Source organism: Amblyomma americanum, chromosome 6, assembly GCF_052857255.1.
Source record: "Amblyomma americanum isolate KBUSLIRL-KWMA chromosome 6, ASM5285725v1, whole genome shotgun sequence".
Lineage (NCBI taxonomy): Eukaryota > Metazoa > Arthropoda > Arachnida > Ixodida > Ixodidae > Amblyomma > Amblyomma americanum.
Genome location: NC_135502.1, coordinates 125,147,064 through 125,173,268, shown reverse-complemented (window position 1 = coordinate 125,173,268; position 26,205 = coordinate 125,147,064). Strand labels below are relative to the sequence as shown.

The following is a 26,205-nucleotide window of genomic DNA, read 5'->3' as shown; positions in this document are numbered from 1 at the left end:
TAGTCTTTCCATGGTGCTGATCGGTTCGCTCTACTCTGAATAACCGTGAAGACTTACTGCAACACGCCATTCTGCCACATTCAGTGGCAGATGTGACGTCAGCGTACGGTCCTAGCAGAAATTAGACGCAGCGCTCTTAGTTTGCACTTTGCGCTTGCCGAAGAAATTCTTGGCTGCTTGCGGGACGGGACATTTTTTTATGACCTAAACTGCTCAAAGCTGCCGGGTGGCTGTCAGTGATGTGTATTTCCGCGTCTGGATGATGGTCCAGTGGAAGGCAATCTCTATCGATAAAGAGGCGCCGGTCGCCGAGAGAGGAGCACTTAATTCAAGAAAACCAGTGGGCAGTGCGCTGCGAATTCGGGCTCAAGGGAGGCAACGGATGGGCCACCAACATTATTGGCGCGGGCGGTAGTGTTCAGCGGCACCGCAGTGCGGTGATAAGGATCGGTTGAACAAGCTTTTAAATTAATGATGTTGCCAATACCGGAAATATATTTGCCAGCGAGCGCTGCGCGCTGGAAAGAGAATAACATCTCACACTCGCCGCTCCTGGCTTTACACAGTGAGGGGGGGGGGGGGGGGGGGGGGGCGGAGAAAAAAGGCGTAGCAACACTGCTAAGAAAACGCCTCAAAAGGCAAGAAATGGTGAGCGGTTGATGTCTCCACTGCTGTTCTCGAGCAATTAGTCGGTCGTGGCTATCGACCTCGTCGGCGATGCGCCATGTGCACTTATAATGTGCGGCGACTCTTTCCTTTGAGTGAAGGTAAAGCGACGGCGCCATCGTCATCTCGGCCATTTGTGCCTTATACGTGCGATCAGCCTGCACAGTCGGATGTTCCTGAACACGTGCACTCGCTGTAGTTGCTCGTCTGTCAAGTGAGGAATGCACATGTTCAGCCATAGACAGACAAAAAGGCGCGGTTATCACCGCAGTTGACCAAGTGTCCGCGCCACGCCATTGTAGATTCTTTTGCATTGACACCACAAAGACGCTTCGTGGAGTTTCTCCTCTAGGCCAGAGGCCGCTGAACTCTACATGCTGCATGGTCGCCTCTGAGCACTGTCTCAGCGACAGCCACAGCACGCCACTTCTCCCGCTTTATGGCGTTTTAATTTTCTGTAAACATGCAGAAAACAGTGCGGAGAGACACCAAATGGAACGAAAGAGACGAAACACACAGGGCGCTGACTGACAACTGAAATATATACGGCAAGCGAGGCAAGGAAGGGCGGCTGAGAAAAAGGGCAAGAGGGGCCTGTGTACGAGGTCGGTGAGGGGGTGGATATTTTCGGGGTGGCGTAGAAACGTTGTACAACTTTACCACTCCAGGGGTTGGGGTGGGCGGGGTGCTGGAAAGAAACCGAGGAAATTAAACTCAAAGCAGACTTAGAAACACAGACATGTAAAAGGATGGAGGGCGCGATGCCCATTGCCACGAATGGGAGGAAAGTAACCAGCCAGATATCTGATCTCATTCTAAAGAAGTTTATAGAAGGGACACGTAGGGAGAGGACCTATTTTTCTTTCATCCAAAATACATCAAGCAATAACCTCGCCACGGGCTCTCTGTAGCTCCGGCAGATGGAGACGTTCTGGAACAAAGGGCCGCATTCACATCACACATGTGAAACCAGATCCACACCACCTCAAGAAGGGTAGTGTTTGTGCTGCCCCGGAGGCAGCAAAACAATTTCATGAGCATTTAAATGGCCTTGATTAAAATTAGGTTCATTCGTTGTGACCTCAGCTAGTCATACCGGTTTAAATTGGTACAACGCCGAAAGTACAAGCACTGAATGCGCGAGTAGCGTCAGTAGTGAGCACTCGAAGCTTTGGTTATGACGATATGCAAAGATCAAAAATTTCCGTTCCTCGATAACCTCTTGTTGCCTGTACAGCGCCCCATAGAAATGCTTGTGAACACTAGAATATTACTGGTTCATAACTTTAAAATTTGGGGGGGGGGGGGGGGGGGGATTAACAAATTTTTCTGCTAGGCTATTTGGACGGCCTTTCCAAAGTAAAACGCCCCTTTGGAATGCATGTGAACATTAGTACATCGCAAGGTCCCGCAGCTATGAAAATTTGGAGGGATTGCCGTGAAACATAGATCGTCGATCGTCGTAGACCTCACTGAGGCCTTTGCAACGGCAGCTCAACGAGATTTCGAAACAAACGACTATCAGTCCGTTTCACGCCCTCAGTTCAGTATGCATTATCTTAAATACACGTTCCTGTCTCTATTTGTATCAGCCCGCGGCTGTGACCTCTACTGAGGAACATTGGTGAGCCGACTAGCGATCGCTTGCAAGCCTCGGCGATAACAATACTGTAACAGAAGCCCGTGTTCACCAGGGAATGACTGTCAAGTCTCCGTATTAAGTAATGTTGTGGCGCTTAAGAAGTGTATGTAGGTGTGTTTGGGGGGGCAAGGGGGAATGGCGCCTAATTCAGTGGCCATTTCGGAAAGTTATATTCAGAAACATGTATAAAATAAGTAGAAACAATTACCCATGCCTTATTTCCAGAGATCAAAGTCTAAAGTGCCTTCCGGTTCGCATCCGAAATTTCTGTACGAATAGAGTCCACTCTCCGCGGGTAGCTTAGCTGTCCATATTTTTTTGTTTCTTCAATAGTATTTATTGATCATGCCGGGCAAATCGGAAGGTAATATCGTAGTGCATACTCACTGCGCCCGAAAAGCTGCGATGGATGGAACCTTTGTTAAAGTTAAAAATGTCGCACACCGGAAGCAACACGAGCAGGCTCAGACACGTTCTTAACAACCGTTTATGATTCAACAATGTTTTATTAACTCTGTGGAGTACATTCCTTTTGCATGTCACTTTTGTATTCTGAGGCTAATAAAATAGACGTGACTGTTTATTTATTTGTTTATTACAATACCTTCAGGGCACCAGTGGGGCGTTACAGAAGGGAGCGGATAAAAAAGTAAAAACAATGCAGCAAAATGAACACAAAAAGTAAATGAAAAATGTAATGTAATACAGCAAGGAATGAAAAAAACGTAACCTTGAACACAATACAAATCAGATTACGTAAGAAAACAGCCTAGTCAAACACATAGTTTTCCGCAGCATTTTTGAATAAACAGGTGTCAGAAATGTCGCCAACCAAGGTGGGCAGGTGGTTCCAATCGCTCGCCGTCTTGGGTATAAACGAGTTAAAATATGCATTGCTTCGGCAGTATGGAATGCGTACCTTGTGGCGATGATCCGTGCGAGGTGATATGAACGATGGTTCAAATAGAAGATCCCGTTTTAGCTGATGACTGTTTGCAATTCCCCAGAAGAAAAGCCTACCGAGAATAAAAAAAAAAACTATTTTGTCCCAGTCTTTTGGCTGATGAAAAACGCAGACTGCCGACAGAGAGCTTTGACTAGACATACGCAACACTTTATAATCATCGGTACCAACTCTTAGGTCGTCGATATTTTCACAAAAAAATTAGCCTTATTATCCAAGCTAAGTACAGTCTACCCCAATGCAATAATTCATGCGTGCTGGCCCGTGTTCTTAAGACATTGTATAAAACTTGGGGGGGGGGGGATTTTCAGAGGCGAGTAAAAATGTTCCTTCCATCTCGAGTGCCGGATGAAATTTGGGGCTAATACGAGCAGCGAGAGTGCATATAACAAGCGCATGCTTTGAGAGGGCGTAACCCGTGAGCAGCTTGCTGCACAGGTGCAGAGCACGTTCCGAGAGTGTGTCACGGAAAGTGTACAAGGGTGAGAGCACCGACCATCGAAAGGTGCCGTGAGGCAAGGGAAGAAATAGGCAGTGAAGTGAGCGAGGGCGCTAGCTTTGGCACCAGCATAATAGGGACTTCTAGCATGGCGCCCACGGCGCCGCTGCCGTATCGTGCGCCGCCAGCGTTCACGCGATGGTTGGTGAAGATGCATCAGGCTCTGCGCCTAACTCGCCAGAGTCACTGGAAAAGTAAAACTTATCCGGTGAGTGTATAGCTCGCGGGCCCGGGGTGTCATTTGGGGGCACCTTCATGGTGGACTTGGAAGATCGCGCCGCCGCAACGTCCGGCCACGGTAGATGGGTCGTTGCCTAGTGTTTTCAGTAAAACAATCCCATCTGTGAGCTAGTGCAACTCTGCTGTTGTAGGTAACATCTCAGTAATTCTAAACCTAATGTAGATTGTACAGCTCAAATTGACACCACTGCTGACTAGCGCTGGTAGGAAACGAGTATTTTTGAACTTCGTTCATGCAGCACCTCTTGCAGTTATGCGGGTCCTAGAGGACGTGCGTGGTTGGGCGGACGGAGAGAAACTGGACCGACAAATTTTGCTGCCAAGAGGTCGAGGCAAAAATGTAACCGTTGAATGCGTTCCTGCATAAAACGTTTATTATTCCAAATAGACAGTACGCTATAATTAGAATTTAAGAAGATTACAATAAGTTTTTGCCTCCACTTGAAATCATGTGCACCATTTAGTACTATTCAATGTGAGAGAATTTAATGAAGTTTTATATATTGACCAAGACTGAAATATCTAAATGTCACTGCAAAATTTCTGCGTAGAGACGGGACGATTGATCCGTCACTGGGTCCTTATACCGTAGGAAAAATGAAACATAGAGAATCAAACGTTCAATGCGCATTTCAGTTCAAGAATGGTGCCGGCGTTCAAATGCACGACTAGTGGGAAGCAGTGCACTCCGGAGCTTAATGAACCTCTGAGCCCCCCGTGAGGACCAGTTTGATTCAGCCTCAAGGATTTGCGAAATCCTACGTGAAGCAGCGGCTCCGAGTTAAAATTTCTGGTCTTCCTACCTTAAACAAGAATGCTGCAGTGCACCAAGTGATGTCAACGATAAGATGATCTTTCCTCCCCCGACGGCGCGGTCATCAAAACTGATGCTCTGCGAGAGCCTACCATCGATGTATTCATGTATTTGAGTATGACGTGACACAAGGTAGAACACTTGTTTAGTTCGTGATCAATAAAACTGAAGAACATAGAGCGTATAATGCCAGACACAAAATAGTTTTCCTTCCAAATATATCAAACACCTTGAACAGTACGTTTCTGGAGTTATCTGAACAACACAAAAAACTACACTGTATCTGCCTTTGCATTTTTGCGTTCTATAGCTCGCGTACTGTGGGATGTTAGTGGGCTTTAAAGAACGCCAGGTGGTAGCAATTTCCGGAGACCTTCAATACGCCGTTCCTGACAGCCTGAGTCGCTTTGTGACATTAAACTCCCCATAAACCAAACCAAACCAAACCATTTTTGTGTTCGCTAGTCAGCTGGCTGATGCCTTGAAGTAAAGTCAACACGGCACTGGGCTGCTCTGCAGAGGAGAGCCCACCAATGAGGGGAGCGTTGATAAAAATCCTGTACAAGGCAAACTCAACCTTTCATTCCCCTAGTGATGCGGTCACCTGGAAATGCATAAGAATGAATATGCGATACTACTTGTTGTCTCAAAATGAACACCGAAACAGCTCTACGATTGTGATAATGCTGTTAGCTCGTAGCGGTGGACTTTATCGTATCTTCCTCTATATCTCCCTCGATGCAGGCGGACGCATAATTGCAGTGGATGCTCGAAGGCTCCAACTTTCATTCGGGTGGTTGTGCGGGAAGGCATTTACTTGCAACATCCCTTTTCAATATGTAACAAAGAGAGTTGTTAAAAGTGAGATCGTGGGCGTAGCTTTAAGAAAAAGCAAGCGTTTGGTGTGAGCTTGCGGGTGCAGAGACATAGCTAAAGGAACACAACAGCTGTAGAAAATGTGGCCCGTAACTTGCAATAAACGGGACGGCCACCAACAGAGAGGAAGAGAGCAGAGTGGGTCAGGAGACATCCTAATCGAAATCAAGAAGAAATGGCCATAGGCAAGGCATGTGCTGGGCAGGCAAGGTAACCGACGGTCGTTAAGGGTAGCCTAGGAGGTCGGGTGGTCCAATGAGATTGAGATGTTTGAGGGGATAACGTGGCCTCAGCTGGCACAGGACTGGCTTATTTGGAGAAGTGTGGGAAGGGTTTTTTCGCGGAAGTAGTGTTATAGTAAGGCAGATGATAATTTACCGCAGACATTTAGTTCCTGATATTTGAACATTCGTTCTAGCCAGCGCTAAAAACCATAGGTTGTGAAATGTATCCCTATCACGACGAAAAAAAATGTCCGTGATTTCCAGCTAGACAAGAAACCGATCAGTCATTTTCTCTGCCACTCGGTCGGAAGCGTGTAAATCTGGCTTAACAAGGCTTTAAAGCTGCTCCTTGAGATGGTGCACAAAAGGATAGCCTCTCCTTATTGCTCGTTAGCAGGAATCCGGGAGAGCAGTAATCTGGCACCGCTAAGTCTACCAGCTTATACTGCTGCAATTAAATAATAAAGTATTTAACAATAAATATCGTAGAGAAAATGAATTATTTACATGGTTTTGGATCTTCACAACCTTCCTCACACTTTCATGGCCTCGGCGTCTCGATGCCTATCTGAAAACGTCTTTCCAATAGCATTCTAAGACTAAACAATGGGAGCATATGTAAAAGGAAGAAAATTAACAGCCGCTTGTCGCGAAAAAACCACAGCTCTGAAGTATCATGGCTTTAATCGCCTTTTGCCAGCGGCTATAAAGAGCAGAACTTAGCGTTCCGTTAGCATGAGAAGTGTTTTTCGCAAAAAAAAAACGAGGAAAGGTGTCCAAAATTAGCGTTTTCATATTGTCACGTAGTGGTGACGGCAGTCGAAGCAGCGATGAAGACGGACGAAAGGGTCTTCCAAATGAAAACTGTTTATTGGGCTGACTTGCATCCAAAATAGACTGAATCACTCGGCGGCGGCGAACCGACAAGCGTGCTCGGCGGTCGTCGAACAGAATCCCCGCCGCTGTCGGCCGTGCTCAATTTAAAGCTGATAGCGAGCTTTCGAGATAAAGCGTACAAAGTTACTAGAACATTGCGGAACAACGTAGAATCAGCTCTGCCTGGCCGCGATCAATCGAGATAAATCTAGTAGCGTCTTGCGTCGCAATCAAAGCGATAAAGTGGTGTGGCGGCAGATTTGAAAAACGAACAAACACTGCAAGTATTCGCCGCATTACTCCCCTCTCAAAGAAGCATCGATCCGATGTATTAAAACGAATAATGCGACTAGTAAGAGAAAAAAACGGATCTTGCGAAAATAGAGCATGGAAATGCAGCGGCCTTTAGCGCGCATAATACGGCTTCAGACGGACTACATGGACAACTTCTGGTCGTACGCGGCGTCGCTGGGATGCAGTCATTGCGTCAGGGATGACTTCATAGTCCAGTTCACCCAGCCGAAGAAGAACTTTGTACGGCCCGAAATAGCGGCGCAAATGCTTTTCACTAAATCCACAGCGACGAATGGGCGTCCACACCCAGAATTGGTCTCCTGGCTTGTATTCCGCGTTGCGTCTTCGTAGGTTGTAGCGTCTGGCGTCGGACCGCTGCTGATCTTTGATCCGTAATCGGGCAAGCCTTCGAGCTTCTGCGCGTTGAAGGTAGGCGGCAACGCCGACGTTCTCTTCTTCTGTAACGTTGGGCAGCATGGCGTCTAGAGTGGTCGTGGCCTCCCTGCCATGAACGAGCCTAAAAGGCGTCATCAGGGTGATCTCCTGTACTGCGGTGTTGTAGGCGAAGACGACGTAAGGCAGGATGACATCCCAGGTTTTGTGTTCGGCATCGACACACATAGCGAGCATATCGGCGATGGTTTTGTTCAGGCGCTCGGTCAGTTCGTTGGTCTGCGAATGGTATGCAGTTGTCCTCCGGCGGCTGGTTTGGCTGTAGCGCAGGATGGCTTGCGTTAGTTCCGCCGTGAATGCTGTTCCTCTGTCCGTGATGAGCCCATCGGGGGCGCCGTGTCGAAGAAGAATGCACTCCACGAAAAATTTGGCGACTTCTGCTGCTGTTCTGTTGGGTAGGGCTTTCGCCTCGGCGTAGCGGGTCAGGTAGTCGGTCGCTATGATGATCCACTTATATCCAGATGTTGACGCTGGAAAAGGGCCTAGGAAGTCCATGCCAATCTGCTGAAAGGGCCTTGAGGGAGGTTCAATGGGGTTCAGAAATCCTGCTGGTTGTGTGGGAGGAGTCTTTCGTCGCTGACAATATCGGCAGGTTTTCACATAGTGTGCGACATCGGCAGACAGTCGGGGCCAGTAATACTTGTCTTGAATGCGGCGGAGGGTTCGAGTAAATCCGAGATGTCCAGCTGTCGGCTCGTCGTGTGAAGCCTGTAGAACTTCTTCGCGGAGACAAATAGGTACAACAAGGAGGTAGGCTGTTTTGTTCGCTGTTAATTTCTTCCCAAGGACCTCATTCTGCACACAAAAGGAAGACAGTCCTCGCTTGAATGAAGCGAGGGGTGAAGAAATCTTGCCTTCCAGGTACTCGATGAGGCCTTTTAGGTAGGGGTCCGAGCGTTGCTGCTGAGCAAAAGAGCTGGGGCTGATGGGCCCCAGGAAGGCGCCCTCATCGTCGTCCGGCGGCGGTGCATCTACAGGGGCTTGTGAGAGGCAATCGGCGTCAGAGTGCTTGCGTCCGGACTTGTAAACGACGGTGACGTCAAACTCCTGGAGACGCAGACTCCATCGAACGAGTCGGTCAAAGGGGTCCTTTAAATTTGCAAGCCGTCACGTAGTGGTGACGGCAGTTGGAGCAGCGATGAAGACGGACGAAAGGGTCTTCTAAAAGAAAACTTTATTGGGCTGACTTGCACCCAAAATGGACTGAATCACTCGGCGGCGGCGAACCGACAAGCGTGCTTGGCGGTCGTCGAACAGAATCCCCGCCGTTGTCGGCCGTGCTCAATTTGAAGCTGATAGCGAACTTTCGAGATAAAGCGTGTAAAGTTACTAGAACATTCCGGAACAACGTATAATCAGCTCTGCCGGCTGCGATAAATCGAGATAAATCTAGTCGCGTCTTGCGTCGTAAACAAAGCGATAAAGTGGTGTGGCAGCATATTTGAAAAACGAACAAACACTGCAAATATTCGCGGCAATATCATGATCAGCCCATAACGCGGAGGACGGTTATAAGCCAGTATTTCCAGAGGTAACGCATTCATAATGCTGTGGCCAAGACGCGGTTTGCAGTTTGGAGCATGTGAATCGCGAATTTTGTGATTGCTAATAATTTGGCGGTTTTGTGATGACTGGAGCAGTATCATAGAGTCACTGAAACTAACTGGAAGAACTGCAGGCATACAGACAGCGTTCATTTAGAGAAATGACAGCGATTCTGCCATGAACTCTGAAGCGGAGACTTTTGGGATTATGCATGTACCAAAACGTCATTGGAGTATAGAGGAGTCGCGGTTGACCACTTCACAAGCAATATTGGTTATATAAAAAAAAAAGATGAAATATCTGACACAACTAAAAAAACAGATCGGGTGGAACCTGTCTATTTTTCTTCGGGCTACTGATTGCAATGGTCTTCAAGTGCCGAAAGTTATGTATCTGCTAGACGCGTCGTACTGTCTAAAGGTTGCATCATGTGCTCGCTGTGTTCATCTTGGCGTCCCAGTCGGATATTACCAGCAGAGGAAACCTCTTCGGGTATGCAAGCGATGGACGACTTTCATTGATGCACACATGCGTCCAGAGTTGGTTTAGAGGTTTTGGTGCATGCGTGGTTAATATGATTTGCTCTTACGAATATTCATGAAGATTATGTTATCTGGAGCGCTCCCAAAGTTTGTCTACATGCACGGCTAGCTGGTGCATGGTTTTTTTGAATAATGCGAGAAGTAGGTTGTTCATAGCTATTCCCATTTTTACGCGCGAAGTTTTTGTAGACACTTATCGAGTGTAACGCGTAAGCATTTGTGTAAAGATGTCATTGGTGATCTCTTCCGATCCCCACAGTATAGGACCATGTATCTTATGTCCCCGGTTATAATGTTCTCAAACCACTGTCTTTGCACAAACAAGTTGTTTCTCCTGGTGTTAAAACTCTCTTTTTTAAGGTACCTAAGGGAACCCTACAAGTGAAAGCTTGGTTAAAGCAGAAAGCCATTTTTCCTACTTATAGGTCACAATGTTTGCTTGTAAAAATGGAGACAGTCGAACACGTGCTCTTTGAGTGCCAGTACGTGGTCTTCTACTGGAACGTTTTGCAGCAGACGCTAGCAAAAGATTTCCCCTTGAGACCACGTTGTATTCGGAACATAACGATTGAAAATGGGATATCGACTTCGACCTTAGTATGTAGCTGGGCTTTCATCGCGTTCGACGAAGCAGGATGGCTTTAAGCACTGTGGCCTGGTTGTGAGGACGGTGAGCAGTTACTTTGTTAAAAGTGTGTGCAAATGGAGGGAAGTTGTGATGTTTCAAGAGTGTACTTCAGTAGAGTCAGTTCTTGGGCTAGTTGGTATTCTTTATTCACGTTCATAGTATTCCAGCGCAACGGCACATAGCCAAAGGAAAGAAGACGGAAAAGAAGAAGGACGAACACAACGCTGTGTTCGTCCTTCTTCTTTTCCGTCTTCTTTTCTTTGGCTATGTGCCGTTGCGCTGGAATACTATGAACGTATATTAAGAGTGTGTTTGTGCTATCCTAGGTATGTTGGACAAACTGGTTCAAATGAAAGTTCATGAGACATGACAGCCACGTTGTTTTTCATCTAACCAAGATCTCTCTAACTATGTCAAGTTAAGCAATATAGAAAAAGTAGCGCAGTTGCCAAGTGGTGTAACGGTCCGGCCTGCCACCCAAGGCGACCTGCGATAAAGCCTGGAGCTACCTGCGCAAGCATTTCTTTTACGTGAATTGAAGTACTATAGATGCTTTGGTACGGGTGGAAGGGCATCGCGCACGGCTAGGCACTGCCGGTGAAAGGTGTGTGTCGAAGGGGCACGTCTGGTTACTGAGCAGTGTGAGGTTACTGATGTTTGCCAAAATGATATAGTCGTGTAGACTGGCCACAGTCGTGAAGGCAACTTGCCACGCGTTCGGCTGCTGACAAGGCGACTGGTACCCTGAAGGTTGCCATGGTTGTGTGTCGAATGGGCGCGTCTGGTTACTGAGCAGTGTGAGGTTACTGATGTTTGCCAAAATGATATAGTCGTATTGACTGGCCACAGTCGTGAAGGCAACTTGCCACGCGTTCGGCTGCTGACAAGGCGACTGGTACCCTGAAGGTTGCCATGGTTTTTATGCAGAGGATGGCGGTGCACAAATGAGAGCAATATGTGCGGACTTCGGTATTTTTACATTGCCAAGAGAGAGAGAGAGTTAAGTTTAATGATTAGAAGGGCAAATAGGCCGGCCGGAAAGAGGAATGTATCACCTGCTACTATGCACTGGGATGGGGAAGAGAAGAAAGAAAACAATTTTTACAGCCGACAAGAACATTGTTTTTTTACAATTTTAATTGTGAGAGCTGTATGCATGTCTCGCATGCGTACTCATTCTTGCTGATGGAATTTGTTTATTTACAGATAGATACTAGGCAGACTGGAGGAAACAGAGCAGGCTGCTTAACGAACTTCTTTCACTCGTCTTGAGCCTCTTTCTCCTCCGACGTGGTTGATATGTGGCGCGTGACAATGGGTAAAATTCAATCACAATGACTCTAGAAACGCAATGAGATTACCTTTAAGCCGTTTCGACCACTAGTTATGTAGAAAAAATGGGTACACAGTTGTTCCAGTTACTTCGCAAAAAGACCGCGAACGTTGCATGTATCCGAACCTCAGTATTCCGGACGAAGAAGACGACTGCCTTTAGGATGGTCTTCTTTCTGAACACCTACAGAATTTTTCACATCATACTGTTCTCTCCACTGATGCCTCCGGCAGCTGTGAGAAGGCGGCGATTGGCATATATTCGCAAGATCTAGCTTGGAGCTACTCTGTTCGTATCCCTGATTATACTCCTATATTCGTCGCAGAGATTTTGGCCATTGGTTTGGCTCTTCTCAAAATTCCCAGACATGTCGCACGGGTTCTTATTCTTACAGACTGCCTTTCAGTTATTGTCTCTCTCCAAAATTCGGAAAAATCTTTCTTGACTCGTTCACTTAGGTTTTTTGTTCCGAGCACAGTGCGCGAGATCCGTTTGGTCTGGATACCTGGGCATTCAGGCGTCTATTTTAACGAGGTGGCTGATTTCTTGGCAAGGTCAGCTCCCAACGCACCTGTAATATATCCCGTCCCTCACCTCATTCTGTTAGCAGCTTCACGTTTCCAGCGGTTCCAACATATTTCAGCCACTTTGAGTGATCCGTTGCTCAATACCGTGGACTTTCAACACCTAAAGTACTCATGGAATATCCGGTGGTGTAAGTCAAGGCTTTGTGAAGTGTCCATGACGCTCCTGCGATGTAGAATCCCTCACTTAAACTTGTACTTATGCAGGTGCGGGTTCGCTGCGACAAACATTTGTGTATCATGTGGGCAAGTTGAATCAATCGATCATTTTCTCCTCTCTTGCCGGCGGTTCGCGGTTCAGAGAAAGCAATATCTGGAGGTTCCTCTTTCGAGACTAGGACTGCCTCTGTCTCTTACAGTTCTTCTATCGTTCGGTGCGAGTGCCAAGGGATTCCCGTTAAGCAGTGTATGCGGCTACCTTCACGATTACATAAGTGCAACTAATCGATTATCTTGTTAGCTATATACAAAATTCGTTCGCATGTCCAAAAAACGCTAGATTGATTCTATTCCGGATGACTCATACCTCTTGAATTCATTTCATTTTTCCAATTTTTTTTATCTTGATTCAATCTTCTGACGTTTCCTTCCTCGCGCAAATGCTTCATTGGCATTCTACTCTATACCTTGGCCAATCCCCCCCACGTGGGTATGTGCCATATTACTTGAGGAGAAGAAGAAGAAGAATATTTTTACAAGAAATAATATGAGCAAGTTGACTTGCGGAACAGGGCTCAAAGGCTCAACAAGTATTAAAAAATTCTTGTTCCCGCCAAACTGCGCGTCGACCTGTGCCACCGCGCTTGTAAAAACACACACTACACTAAGGAGGCCAGTTATTGAAAGATAAAAATCCGTTGAATGGTTTCTTTTAAATTACTGCAGTATTCAGCATACAAAATATGCTACTTGGGGGAACTGTTTTCTGTTTTCCTGCACTTGAAGCAAACGGGATATTTGTGTCCTGTTGCCATAAAAAAGTTTGAAAGTCCAATCGAATAAAACGTTCAGGAATGAGACGTAATCGCGTACTCTATATGATTTGATTTGATTTATGGGGGTTTAACGTCCCAAGATGGCTCACGCTACGAGAGGTGCCATAGTGAAGGACTCCGGAAATTTCGACAACCTGGGGTTTTTTAACGTGCACTGACAGCGCACAGTACACGGGCCTCTAGAATTTTGCCTCCATCGAAATTCAACAGCCGCGGACGGGATCGAAGCTGCGTCTTTCGTGTCAGCAGCCGAGCGCCACAACCACTGAGCCACCGCGCCGGCTCATACTCTATATGAATACCGGGCATGTAAACAAGAGAAGAGCGAGGGAGCCAGGTGAGGCGGTGGTCATGCAGTGCCGGCAGTATTCATTATTTGTTGCTTGAGATACAAGGAGTCGGGAGCGGGCAAGTAGCGTGCGTGGTCAGCACGGGCAGTGACGTAGTGGGTATATCCAGGACCATCGACGTAAGAGGCAGGCAACAGCATGTCCAAAGGGGACGCTGGCTCGTGGCCGTAAAATAGGTAAATAGGTGGGCAGCAAGGCGGTATTAAGGCGGGGGCAGTTGCACTGCGACACGCGTGCGTACTGTATGCCACGTGATATTAACAGACCAGCCAGACGCACTGAAGGTTTTTACTTGGTAGAAAGCACGGAAGTCGCCGGTTCATAAAGCGCTGAATACCTCACAACGCGCCCGCGCTCCGACGTACGCGTACAGCCGTCAGTACGCCTGTCTGAATCGATTGAAGGCCGCCCTATGTCACAAAGGAAAAGAAAATGTAAAGGATGTATACGGTTCTAGAGACAATGGTTGCTCTGGAGCGAAGCAGCAAGAACGCAAAATTTGTCCTGGCAATTACATTATATCAGCAATAGCTGAGCTATGGTAATGATTTCACTTCGCTCCGCAGCGAGAGCTCTAGTACTCTAGAGAGGCGCGCTGACGACTTTACGAATCAACTGGAAGCGTGAAATTCAGCTCGTGACGTTTGTTGCAAGCGAGCCAGTCTGTGCCCGAGATCAATCGTTAAAAAATCCCCATTAGCTTTCCACTGGCTGCCATCGAGCATCGACCAGTCGACAGACTCCGGCCAAGGTCAGGGTGAGCAAGACTTTTCAGAGACTGCCTTATACGAAGCTAAAGTGAAAGAAGAAAGGTGGAGCGCTATTTTGTACGTGCTCCATCAACGAGTGCCGACGCGTTAGTGAAATAAATGGCCGCGAATTCGTTCGTCGTTCCTGCAAACGCTCATTCCCACAGTGTCAGATTGCATGTTTTGGTCGATACAAAGTGCGTTCTGACTGCGCCGCTAAGGTACCGCATGCAGTCTGAGTGATAAACCAGCGTAAAAGCTCGCTATTTACCCCATTCGCATCTCTTATCGCACGGCTGCCAGGCGACCCAGCCTGAGTGGAGAATAATGCGCTTTGTGCTTCCCTATTCAAATCTTCTATGAGCACCTAGGGCGACCGCTGTCTGAAATCGGAATATGCTGATGGCGGTGAGTGATATATGTGCAGGTGGGTTTTTTTTTCGTGCTCGAATACGTATAATACCATGTCCTGGAAGCTCATCACTTCACAATTAAAGGCTTCCTTTACTCAACCTCCTTTGCCTAGATACTTTCTATACTAAGCGTTCAACGGAAACGTCTTAAAAAATAGCTGTTGTACCGAAAAGAAGGCTTGTAAATCCGTGGTTTTAGATGGAAAGAAATAAAAGTTCGGCTTAAAAAAACGATACTATCACATAGATATATGAAGCACCTTTTTTTCAATTTCCTAGGTTTATTATTAAGGCAAGACAAACGTTAAGCAGGAAGCTTTGATTTCTTATCAGGGTTTCCACATTTGGAGAGGTGATGGAATTTTTTTTTCATTATCGTTCATTCGCGAAAAAGGCTCTAAATCAACTTGCTTAAAATCAGTTGCTGGGCGAGTTGGTACTTCATGCTTACATTCACACCGCAAAGACACACACGGACTTGAGGGGAGACACCACAAAGACACCACCACTGGTATCCACGCGCGCAGCATATATTAAATATGAAGGGGCTCCTTAATTCCCCGAATCTTAAATTGGGGTCTTGAGGTGCATTGAATGCTGTCTAGGGGCTCAAAGTGTACATCCGCTGCGGTGGCTCGTTAGTTAGCGGGCCCTGTTATTGAGCCGCAGTTCTCGGGTTTCAACCGGCCGCGGCGGCCCCGTTTCGATAGAGACGACACGCTAAGACACCCATGTGCTATTTGGTGTCAGTGCACGTTACAGATCCCCGGGTGGTAGAAACTACTACGGAGCCATTTGCTACAGCCCTTCGTTCCCTATTTATTCTTTCACTCCCAACTTCGTCCGTTCAATTGCGGCGTGGTCCGGGTATCCACCAAGATGAAACAGTTACGGCGCGAATTAATTTCATCAAAAGGTAATTTTCATTTCCAAAGTTTACATCGTTCTGACGAATTCTCGCAAAGCACGTTAATGCCGCAGCCGTAAAGTTCGGGTGTCTTCATGCAGCATAAATTTGCCCAATATAGTTTTTGTACTTCCGTTATACAGGAAGGATTTCTTCAAAATAAGAGGTAGCTTTGCAAAAGAAAAAAATCGTTCTTTTGAATTTGCCAATATTTAAAAAAAGAGGCCGGACATGTAGAAGGTCTGGTGCTAACCAATTGCGTAAGCCGAATGTTTCTGCACCATCTGCGTGATTTCTGCACCTTCCCACCGTCTGTCTGTCTGTTGTTGCCAGAAAGAAAGAAAAGGAAAGTGCACAGGCCTGCCCACTGGCTCAAGCCGAGCCACAGTCGCTACCACGTGCAGATAGCAGGAGAGTTGAAAGATGGGATAGATAGACAGGATAGACAGGATAGTAAGGACGCGCGGTATAAAGACCAAGGCCGATCCCGGAGGCAGTGCAATACCGGGCCAGCCGGTGGCGGAAGTGAAACAACCTTCAAACTCTCCGTCACATTTCCAAAAATAAGTCCAATTGGGACCCGTAACAGATATTCTACCTCCACTGCTCAGGTGTGCGATCTTTGGAGCCGCACAAAGCACTTGACGCATATAGGCCTTCTGTTACACACACGGACGCACACGCACAGTGTTGAAGAGGTGTGTCAGCGCACTGCCGCGTTTGTCAACGCATACTCCTTCTTAAAAATCCGTGGCTTTAAAAGTGCAGAAAAACCGGTAAACACGTCAACTAATTGAGGCTGAATGGAGTGCGTGTTTGAAAAATGACCATGTATGTAACCCATCTGTTGAGCTGCTTCCAAAGGCGCTCGTATATATGTGTGATAGGATTTGCAAGTGCAATGCACTGACGGTGCAACTGTGATACGATGGTATAAAGACCACTCTTCCTATGAGCAATAAATCCTCGTTGAAAGTGTCGAAAGTTGCGGCTGTTTGTGTCTGTTTTTTGCTGTCCTTGTTTTTTCGCACTACGTTTTTTTCATGAATCATGAACCAACAACCCCAAGCATCTACCATTAGGAAACTGATGGTGCAAAAAACGAAAGTAAAGCGTCGCGACGTTCCAAAAAGGAAGCGCTCGTACAACCAGAGGGACCGCACGTCGCTGCGACAGGAACAATCGATGCGCTGTGCGAATCCAATACAAAACGAAAGAGTGGCCCTTGCAAGCTTGATCCGCGAGCAAATCAAAAACAGCTTTCGTGGAAAAAGCAGGCGCCATCACTTGCCAAAAGGGCGATGTCAGGCAGTAATTTTCGTGCTCCACAGAGAATTTGCCGGAACACTTTGGGCTGGTTCTCCGTCCCACAGGGGCTGTGCCACGAGCGAGTCGAGTTTCACTGCGACGCGGGAAGTCACTGGAGCCACACGGGCGGCGTAAAACGCATACGCCGCCGCGTATGTTCGGGAGAAGAGCGTCTTCGCATTAGGCGACTGTTCGGCGTGCGGAAAATTTGCTACTGATCGCCGGACGCTGGTCAGTGAATCCCCTCGCCCTCTTGGAGACAGGCCTGGCCACTCTAAAAGGACGCCGTGCATTCTAAGACCCTTTACGAATTGGTTGCTCTCAGGCACAGGGCCATGGAACGCGCCGAATGTCAGTGCGTGGCTCTTGTCTACATTGAGCCGCATGCCGGACCCCATACTGGTTGAAGACGAGGAGGAAATCGAGAAAGCTATCCGCGCCTGGAACTAAAAACAAAATGCCATCGGCGTGCGTGGAAACCGACCCATTAACCTTTCCCAGAACTAGGAATGCACGAATGGAGGGTTGGCCTTCCATGAGTCCTCGCGTCATATGAAAGGGGCCATTAAGCTCGGCATTCCATAGGATCTGACTTGTGAACCATGCGTATAGTTCGGAGATTGGGATGACAGACGTCTCACGGAAACCCAAACAAGAAACAACCTCAAACATGTAGTCAAGGTCGACCATGACAAAAGCCTTACTCTGATATAGGGAGACGAAGGAACCGCTGCATTTTTTATCTTTATGAAGTGCGGAAACGTCACGAGGAAGAACCAACGAAGAGGAAACGGATCTGCCCCTGACGGAAGAAGCCCGAAAAGGGCTGATAGTGTACCCAACACACGGGCTCGAACGCTGCGCGAGGATCGTGGCAACCAGCTCGCAATCAGCGTTCAGTATACAGCGTGACTGGTCCCCATGCAAGAGCCTGGGTCTGAAGAAGGGCCTTGGACACCAACCCAAGTTTCCTATAACAAAACCGAAAGCAGGCCTCTCGGCGTCAACAAGCGCTCTAAGCGGTTTTTCGGCCTTTAGCATCAAACGTTCGTCCTTTGGAGACGAGCTGCACTGTCACAGCCATTAGTACGTTTTGAGACTAAATGCAGACAGCGCAAACGTCAGTGTCACCGATCATCCCTATAGCAGCCTAAACACGGTAACCTTTGGGCAACCTTTGTAAAGGTGCGCATTTTCGCATTGAATTATACCTATAATTTAAAGGTTACAAAATGTAACCTTTCCAATTTAATCTTTGTAAAGGTTACAAATGGTAACGGTTACTTCTTTTTATGAATAGGTTACGCAACCTTTTTAGCGCTGTAACCTTTACAAAGGTATACATCACTGAGTTAGGCATAGGTTACGTGCTCCAAAATGTGTAACCTTTGTACGCCACAATGGCTGGGAAAATGTCCTTGCAACTTGCTGAAGGAGATGCAGTACAGAGCTCTGCTGCATTTGTATTTGAATGGAACAAAAACTGGCCAAACAAGAGAATGGTTTATAAAGGACAAATGCGACAAAGATCTGTATATGACAGTCAAATTGTTCATTGACTCCAGCGTCCCCAAGACCAGAGGAAATACAAAACAACAAAACTTCCCAAATATTATCTACAATAACGAAAAACTGAGGAATGTAACAGATGCAGGTATGTTCAAGGCACCATTTTTGCAAACGTATCGGAAAGAAAATATCCCAATAAATGGGCATGCAAGGCACTGAAACATGGACCCATATTACAGCATTACTGTTGGTATGCCAAACAGAAGCACGTTTAACAAGCAACTCGATAAAGCAAGCTCAGATGAAGTCTCGCTTCGAAAAGAGGTTGTCTACAGCATATCACTTTTATTGCAATGTAAATAAAAAAGAGGCACGTTAACTCTAGTGCGAAAACGAGCAAAATAGAAGGCCAATTATTCAAGACCATGTGCGAAGTCAACTTGACATTGCGTAAGTGATACAACACACAAAATATAAATGGTGAAAATATCAGAGAAGGCCATATTGTGATCATGTATTTTATCACACCTCTTAAAATAAAGATTTAAATGACTACAATAAGAAATCAAGGAGATGCAAGCAGTGCAGATAACATGAGTTTTAAAAACTCATGTTATCTTGCAGCCGCATACAAGTTGCAGCCACATACAAACCTAAACAACAATCAATCGATTTAGACATCTTGGCTAAACAGCACATAGACATACATGTACCTAAGAGCTTTCAGAGCTCCGTAACATCAGCTAATTCAGCACAACTTGCCTTGATTATGTAAACAAAATCCCTTCGTGACTCCACCAGTCACATTAATAACAAAGATGCACAATGACATGACCGATAACTTGTAACATTAATAGTGCTGTAAGCCGGACAACACTCGCACAAGTACGTCAGCTTGTGTACTGCAGTTTTAAAAAAACTCTGCATTTAGGTGCAGAAAATATACTACAACATATTGGAAAGTGTATAACTGGAAAACATTTCTTTCGAGAAAATTAGAACAAATTTTTCTTTTTCAAGAGCATGAAAAGGCTCTTAAGTCGGTTCGATAGTAGTCCACGTGGCACTACAGTGTCTGGCAGGGCTATCTTCTGCAGCAGGATGAGTATGGCGGAAAATTCCGGTGGATAGTCCAGGTTTTTTATGTAATGCGTCACCAGGCGGAAGATGAGGGCACGCTCTAGGTTGCCGTTGCTGATCGAGATCGCTTCTTTACTACTTCCAGCGTAAACGCAAGTGTGTTCAGCACAGGTACATACATGAGGTGCAGTCACTTGCAACTCTTCAGGCAATGGGATGTGTAAAATGTTAAAGTAGAGCCAGTGAGCAACCATTGATTCTTAAAGCATGGCTGATATTCTCCCCAGAATGAAACATGGTACACAAAAAACACGAGATTTTTCAAGGGGAGTTGATCATATTTAAAAAAGTGAGTCGTCATCATAAAAGCCGAGATGCCAAAGAAACTGTTATAGGAATGAATGAGAAATATTTCACAAACCTCGCTGATGAATGCATGCTTCGAATGGCCTTGTAAATGCTTTCCAATATCAAGAAATGTCTATCTGCGTCCTTCTTTGGAAGAAAATTCTTAAAGTATTGCTTTGAGTTTTCCTTCTATATCTCCAAGGCTCCACTTAAATCAGGGTTCCACCTCAATGCGGAGCTGAAGAAAAGTCGTTAGAAGGAAGTGTAAACCAGTCAGTTAAAGCAAGCATTCCTTAAGAAAAGTTCATACAACTATTTGAAAGCACTTATTTATTTATTTCAAGATACCCCTAAAGGTCCTCCTCATAAGGGTATTACATAGGGGGGGGGGGGGGGGGGGGTGAAAATTCGAACATGAAGATACAAGAACGAACATCTAACATAACGGACAGAACAAAAAACAAAACAAGAAATGCGCAATAACACATATTCAGCAAGTATCAAAATGTGGCACAATAACGAAGCGAAAAATGAACACAATATATATATATATATATATATATATATATATATATATATATATATATATATATATATATATATATATATATATATATATATATATATATATATATATATATATATAACAAAGTAATAAACAGCGTTATTAACAGAAATAAAATTTCATCTTTCGCACACAAGTAAATCTGATTGCAAATAAATTGGGTTTTCAATAAATTCAATAATGTTTTGCCCATCACACGCAAGACCTGATTTCTTCACAAATCGTAATTTTTTAATCAGCGGCCTGCTATTTACTGCACCAGGGTATATGGCAATGCTCACTTCTTATATTCTTGCAATGTTTACTTACAATATTTTCTAGCAAAAAAAAACTGGGACAGTGGGTCATAATAGAGTTTACAATGGTCCTCTTACGTTATTTCAAACAGGCCTCGTATTATTTCTGCGTCGAGTGCCACTATAGTAAGGTCAACAGATCTCAAGACCTGAAACACGTCACGTTAACAAGCAAAGATGAGGTTCATGTGCCTATTTATATGGCATCAAAATTGTGCATTAAAGCTAACCTCTACCTCGGCGCCAGCATTCTCTTTTGTGACCGCTGGAGCAGGCATAGAATCAGTCGCAAGTGCTGCATTTTTCATCCTCTTGTGCTTCTGGACTTTTCGGGCTACTGACAGCCTCCTTATGAATAGGCTCTGAAAATTATAAAGACGCATTTTTTCTTACTGCAGTGGCGTGGACAACCTTGACAGTCATGCATTTTCAATACATTAATAAACTTGCAAGTAGCCAGTACATACCAGTATATAGACCATTGATGGTGATTGGCTAATAAAAGGAAAATTTTTTGGTACTAAATGGTTTACAATATATAAATGTTGCGACTAATATACATTAACTCTGGGTTGAATACATCAGTAATAATATACATAAGTAAAAATAGAGCATAGCAGACAGTTCCGTATCAGTCAACTGCAATTAAAGGCAGCACCTCCTTTGACGTCAAGAGCCTATGAGGCAGACCTAAATTGTGAAGGCATATTAGTACACCAAATGACCCTATAAACAGTGGATCTCATTCAGAAGCAGCATCACCTTGCTTTACAAATGAGCTACGCCAAAGTGTACTTAAAACTAGGCCAAAACTCGAATACGCGTGTGTATTCTGGGATCCGCATACGGCATCCAACATAAAGAACATACAAAATACAAAAATACAAAGGAAGGCAGTTAGGATTGTGTTCTCCAAATTTTCCAAATCTGATTCACCCTCCGAAATAATGCAGTCTCATGGTATCCCCCGCCTTGAGTGTCGACGAAAAGGTACCCGTTTAGATTTTCTTTCCCTCTTGCTCAAACGTAAGTTGGGACTTGAACCGTCATTATATCTTTTCCCTCAGCCCGCAAGAAGCACCCGCCACTATCGCACCAGCCTATTAGCACCATACTTCGCACGCACAAATTTGTTCAATTTTCTTTTTTTCCGCACACAATAGCGGACTGGAACTCTCTACCCCCCACGGACCAACATTGGCATATTTGACATGAGCCATGCTTTGTACCTGTATGCATTAGTTTTTTATTTCTATTTTTTGTAAACTTCAAGCTGAAATATGATTTTTACGATTCACTCATTCTGTACAGTGCCCATCCTGCTTAGACTTAACCATGGTCTGCAGTATGTGCATAAATAAATAAGCACGAGTCTCTGTATCGAACAGTTGGCTGTCAGGCTTTTGCTCATCCCACAAAAGAAGTGGATATTTTGAGGCAAGTGAATCACCAACGGCTTTGTACAGTGAGCACCCTTACCCTTCACCTTTGTTCCCACTAGTAATGAGATTGTGTTCACCAGAACAAAAATAATGCGGCTGTTATAAGCAACGAGACACTTCTTTCTAGCCTTTGCCATACGAAACAGCCAATGTTGCAGTTACGCAATATTTTGCATGGGCCAGTTATATAAAGAAATTTTGTTTAAGATTTAGGTTCAGGTTAAATTATATCTGCTGAGCCATGGGTTAGCTATTGAGCATTGAATAGAGGGACAGCAAAAAGTAAATAAGAAATATTGCATGATTGCCTTCCCAATGCAATGTAACTTGCTTAACTCAGAATTTGTAAAACCACTTGCGGTTTCGAAATCGCTCACTTCCTCTGCAAATTTTCTACATGTGTCCTAATTTGTGACTTCTTACAGAGCAGTAGTGCATTTTAAACCCTGTTTTAAGCTGTGCGGTCCCCTTTTAATCAGAAAAATATTTCGACTACTTTTGAAAATTGCTAGAAATATTAGTCAAAGTAGAAAAACTACTTTAGCAACATATTCTGAGCCGCGGTGAGTACAACATAGTCTAACCTTTCTCAAACAATATATATTTACATTTACTTCAGATTCACTAGTTAAATAATAAAGCAACCAAATAGGGTGGTTGAGAGCCGCCGCGGATGTTGAGTGCTTATGACGCTCGGCTCCTGGCCCGAAAGACGCGGGTATGATCCGGGCCGCGGAGGTCGAATTTCAGTGGAGCAATATTCTAGAGGGCCGTGTACTGTGCGACGTCAGTGCACCGGTAATGAACCCCAGGTGGTCAAAATTTCCCGAGCTTTTCCCTACGGCGTCTCTCATACCTTGAGTCGCTTAGGACATAAACCCCTTAAACCAAACCAACCAAATAGGGTGGCTGGTGCACATGCCAATGGGGAGTTTGTACAATGAACAAGGTGAAAAAAACTGATTTTTATTACGTTGTCGCAAAGTGATTCATAGATTTTTGCAGCACAAAACCTAAACTGAACGCGATAAATTTACAGAAAAATATGTGGAAATGCAGTGTCTGCTGGCTGGTTGCAGTGACTACAGCACTAAATTTCATCTACTCAGTTGGATTATATCATGCATCTTCTTTTTCTGGTTCGCACAAAAATAACAGCCACGTAGTTAGTTATGATTGTCGTATTCCTTGCGCTAACTGGCAAAGCAAAAAAATTCACATGACACTGCAAAATAGAAAATATTGTTCGGATGGATGCCATTGTTATTTTAACGCGCAATAACAGGTGTCACGTCCTCACCAAGCTTATTGCCCATTAAATAAGTGTTTCGTTGCTTCGAAAACTGATGTGACACCACCACTGACCCCTCAGAAATAGGCTAATTAGTGAGCCTCAGTTATTGCCTATGTGACCAGAGGAACGTTTTGAGCATAAATTATATTCGCCAAGAGTGAGAGTTCTTAGCGGAAATTAGCTTTCTTAATAAAAAAAAAATTGCTTCTTATCCTTTACCCCAACACAGCCATCCGACTACAGTACAAAGCTTGACAGGTTTCTCACAGACCTATTCGTTGAAGTAAAAAATTAATACATTATTACAATTGCCTTCTACGTGTCGAATTGTCAGTTGCCCTTATCTTTCAACACTTTTTTTGTTGTACAAATGTTTTTCCAGGATATATTGAAAGTATTGCAGAAACACTTGGTATATCAGCAATGTGCACTACATTAAACGAAAAACAAACAAGAAAAACTTACTCCAGGAATAATGCCAGTTCTACCCGAAGCTGCCGTGACAGCTTTGCGACCTGTTCGAAAGAGCTTTCTCTCGCAGGTTTGGTTGAACACACTCAGAGAATTCTGGCATGTTTGCAAGAATCCATTCTCGGAATTCATAAATAAAAACAAAGCTTTATTCAATGAAAGTCTGCAATAGCACATACAAGTTCCTATTTGCTTTCAGTAAGCAACATCAGGAATAAAACATCCCAAAACCACCGGCATTGTAACAAAGGTGACTCATTTTGCAATGTTTATACATTTGCGTTAACATACAAACAGTCATCTCTTGCATGAGTATACAATGAACAGGGATACAAAAGAAGTTCAGGTTTGATGACAACAATATGTGGTGTCTTCATAAGTACAAATGCATTCACTCGCTGTGAATAACTTACTTTGGCCAAGACTGATTAAAATCTTTCCTTCCCAAGGTACAACTGTTTCTACTTCACCAAACATTGGAAGGTCATTTGTTCAAACTCAAGCACATCAGATATTGAGATCCTGACGCCAGAGAAAAAAGCCTGAACGCATGGGCATAGCTGTTTGGCGAACAGCAGCAGGATGCAGTCCACATGGCAAAAACGCATAAAACGCAGAAGCCGACCGCCTATGGTGCAACGGAGAGCGCACGCAGTGTGCTCGCTCGCTCGCTCAGATTTTGCCACCTGAGGCGCCCCAACCTTCCGGCAACACGTAACGCTAATTCGCCGAAGAAGACAGACATACGCTACTGGCTGCGTTTCTGTGTTTCGCTTTTAGCTCTTGAGTATTTGAACTGTTGAGTTAAAAATATACGCAGATGGATGGTGAAATGATACCAGCTTTCGAAGCGCTTCTCCAGGGTTCGCAACCAGGCTCCGAACGTTGTTTGCACTAATGCTCGGTAACGCGAAGCTGAAAATCTGCAAAGAAGCTTCGGTTTAACTGACGGCGTGTGCTCGCTGAAAACTGGTACCACTTGGTTCTGTCCATGCTTGCCACTGAGTAGACGCGCCTCTGTTAGAGGCCAAAGACATTCTTGTTTTCTGCTCGTGACTTTTCTCTTTGCATTTCTGTTTTATGCTCAAAGTAGACGGATGGTGGCTTCCTTAGTATACTGTGAAGGTTCAATGAAACAATGAAGGCAGATCTTTCCGTGTCTTCAAACGTCTACAAGGCTTCAAGTGTTCAGGGGCGCGTGGCAACGCGAAGCCATACAGCTGCGTAGCACCTGTAGTATAGAATCGACGGCGTATGCAAAGAGGACAAAAGCATCTGTTCCGTGTCGCTTTTATATGTAGGTTTAACTTTTTCTGTATTTCACGTTTTGTTTAGACCACTACAACGCACAAGTATGCCGGTTTCCTTTAAAAATATCACAAACCTGTTAGTGTTTCTTGTTGCTTTTCTTACAATGAAAATAAAGACTGGTGGCTACAAATCTCCTGCTCACAAAATTCCGAATACACGAAGTCTCCATTGTCAGGAAGTTTGCTGGAGACTTCGTCATCTCCAACTTGAAGAGGCGCGTCCCGTTCCCGATGCTGTTTATGCTCAGGAAGGCCGTCTAGACAACCGCGCAGACTTTTCCGCAAGGCGTGAACGCCACGACCAGGTCTGAGTCACTGACGCATGGCGGGAGACGGTACACCGTCACATGAACCACTGGAACTCCCACCTGTTCAAGCAGCACTTCTTTTCCGGCGATCAGCAGGCTGCTTGTCGCCACCATCTTCGCTGCCTGCGCCATGAAAGCCACGGCGGCCAGGAAACGTAGACCTCCGAGGTGCTGCAGGTAAGTCAGCTCCCCGACTCCGACCGCCTCCTCGAGAATGTCGATGAGGCGGCCGGCCGGAACAGGTTCCGACATTGAAAATAAAAAGCATTGCGCCTTGGTGGGGCGCACTGCAGGACACGGCCGCTCCATGGCTCCGCCCGGGTCACCACTACAGGAGCGCGGTGCCGGGCTGCAGGACGGCAGGCGAGACCTCCGGAAAGCAGGATCCGGGGGTCCGCCTGGTCAGGAACGCTGGAAGACGCGCTGGCTCGAAGGGCAGCGTCACACCCTCTCTTAGCCTTGCAAGGCCCAGCCTTCGAGGAGGGGTTCAGGCCAAAAGGCGTGGCAGATGCGCCGACCCCTGAGGTTTTGAGGGGGTGCGTGAAAATTTATTGCTTACGACACCACAGCGCTTGACGGACCGGACGTCCCAGAAGCGAGCATCAAAGGGGGAAGCGCGACGAGGGCCAACGTTACGAGTAATGTTGACCAGGGCAGTGTCCCGGTTCGGAGTTCGGACT

The 26,205-nt window shown here is 45.6% G+C and overlaps 1 pseudogene; it reads right to left on the bottom strand.

The window, feature by feature from the left end:
• Positions 1-819: 819 nt before the first annotated feature.
• LOC144095498 (uncharacterized) lies at positions 820-25,777 on the bottom strand (annotated as a pseudogene).
• Positions 25,778-26,205: the final 428 nt, after the last annotated feature.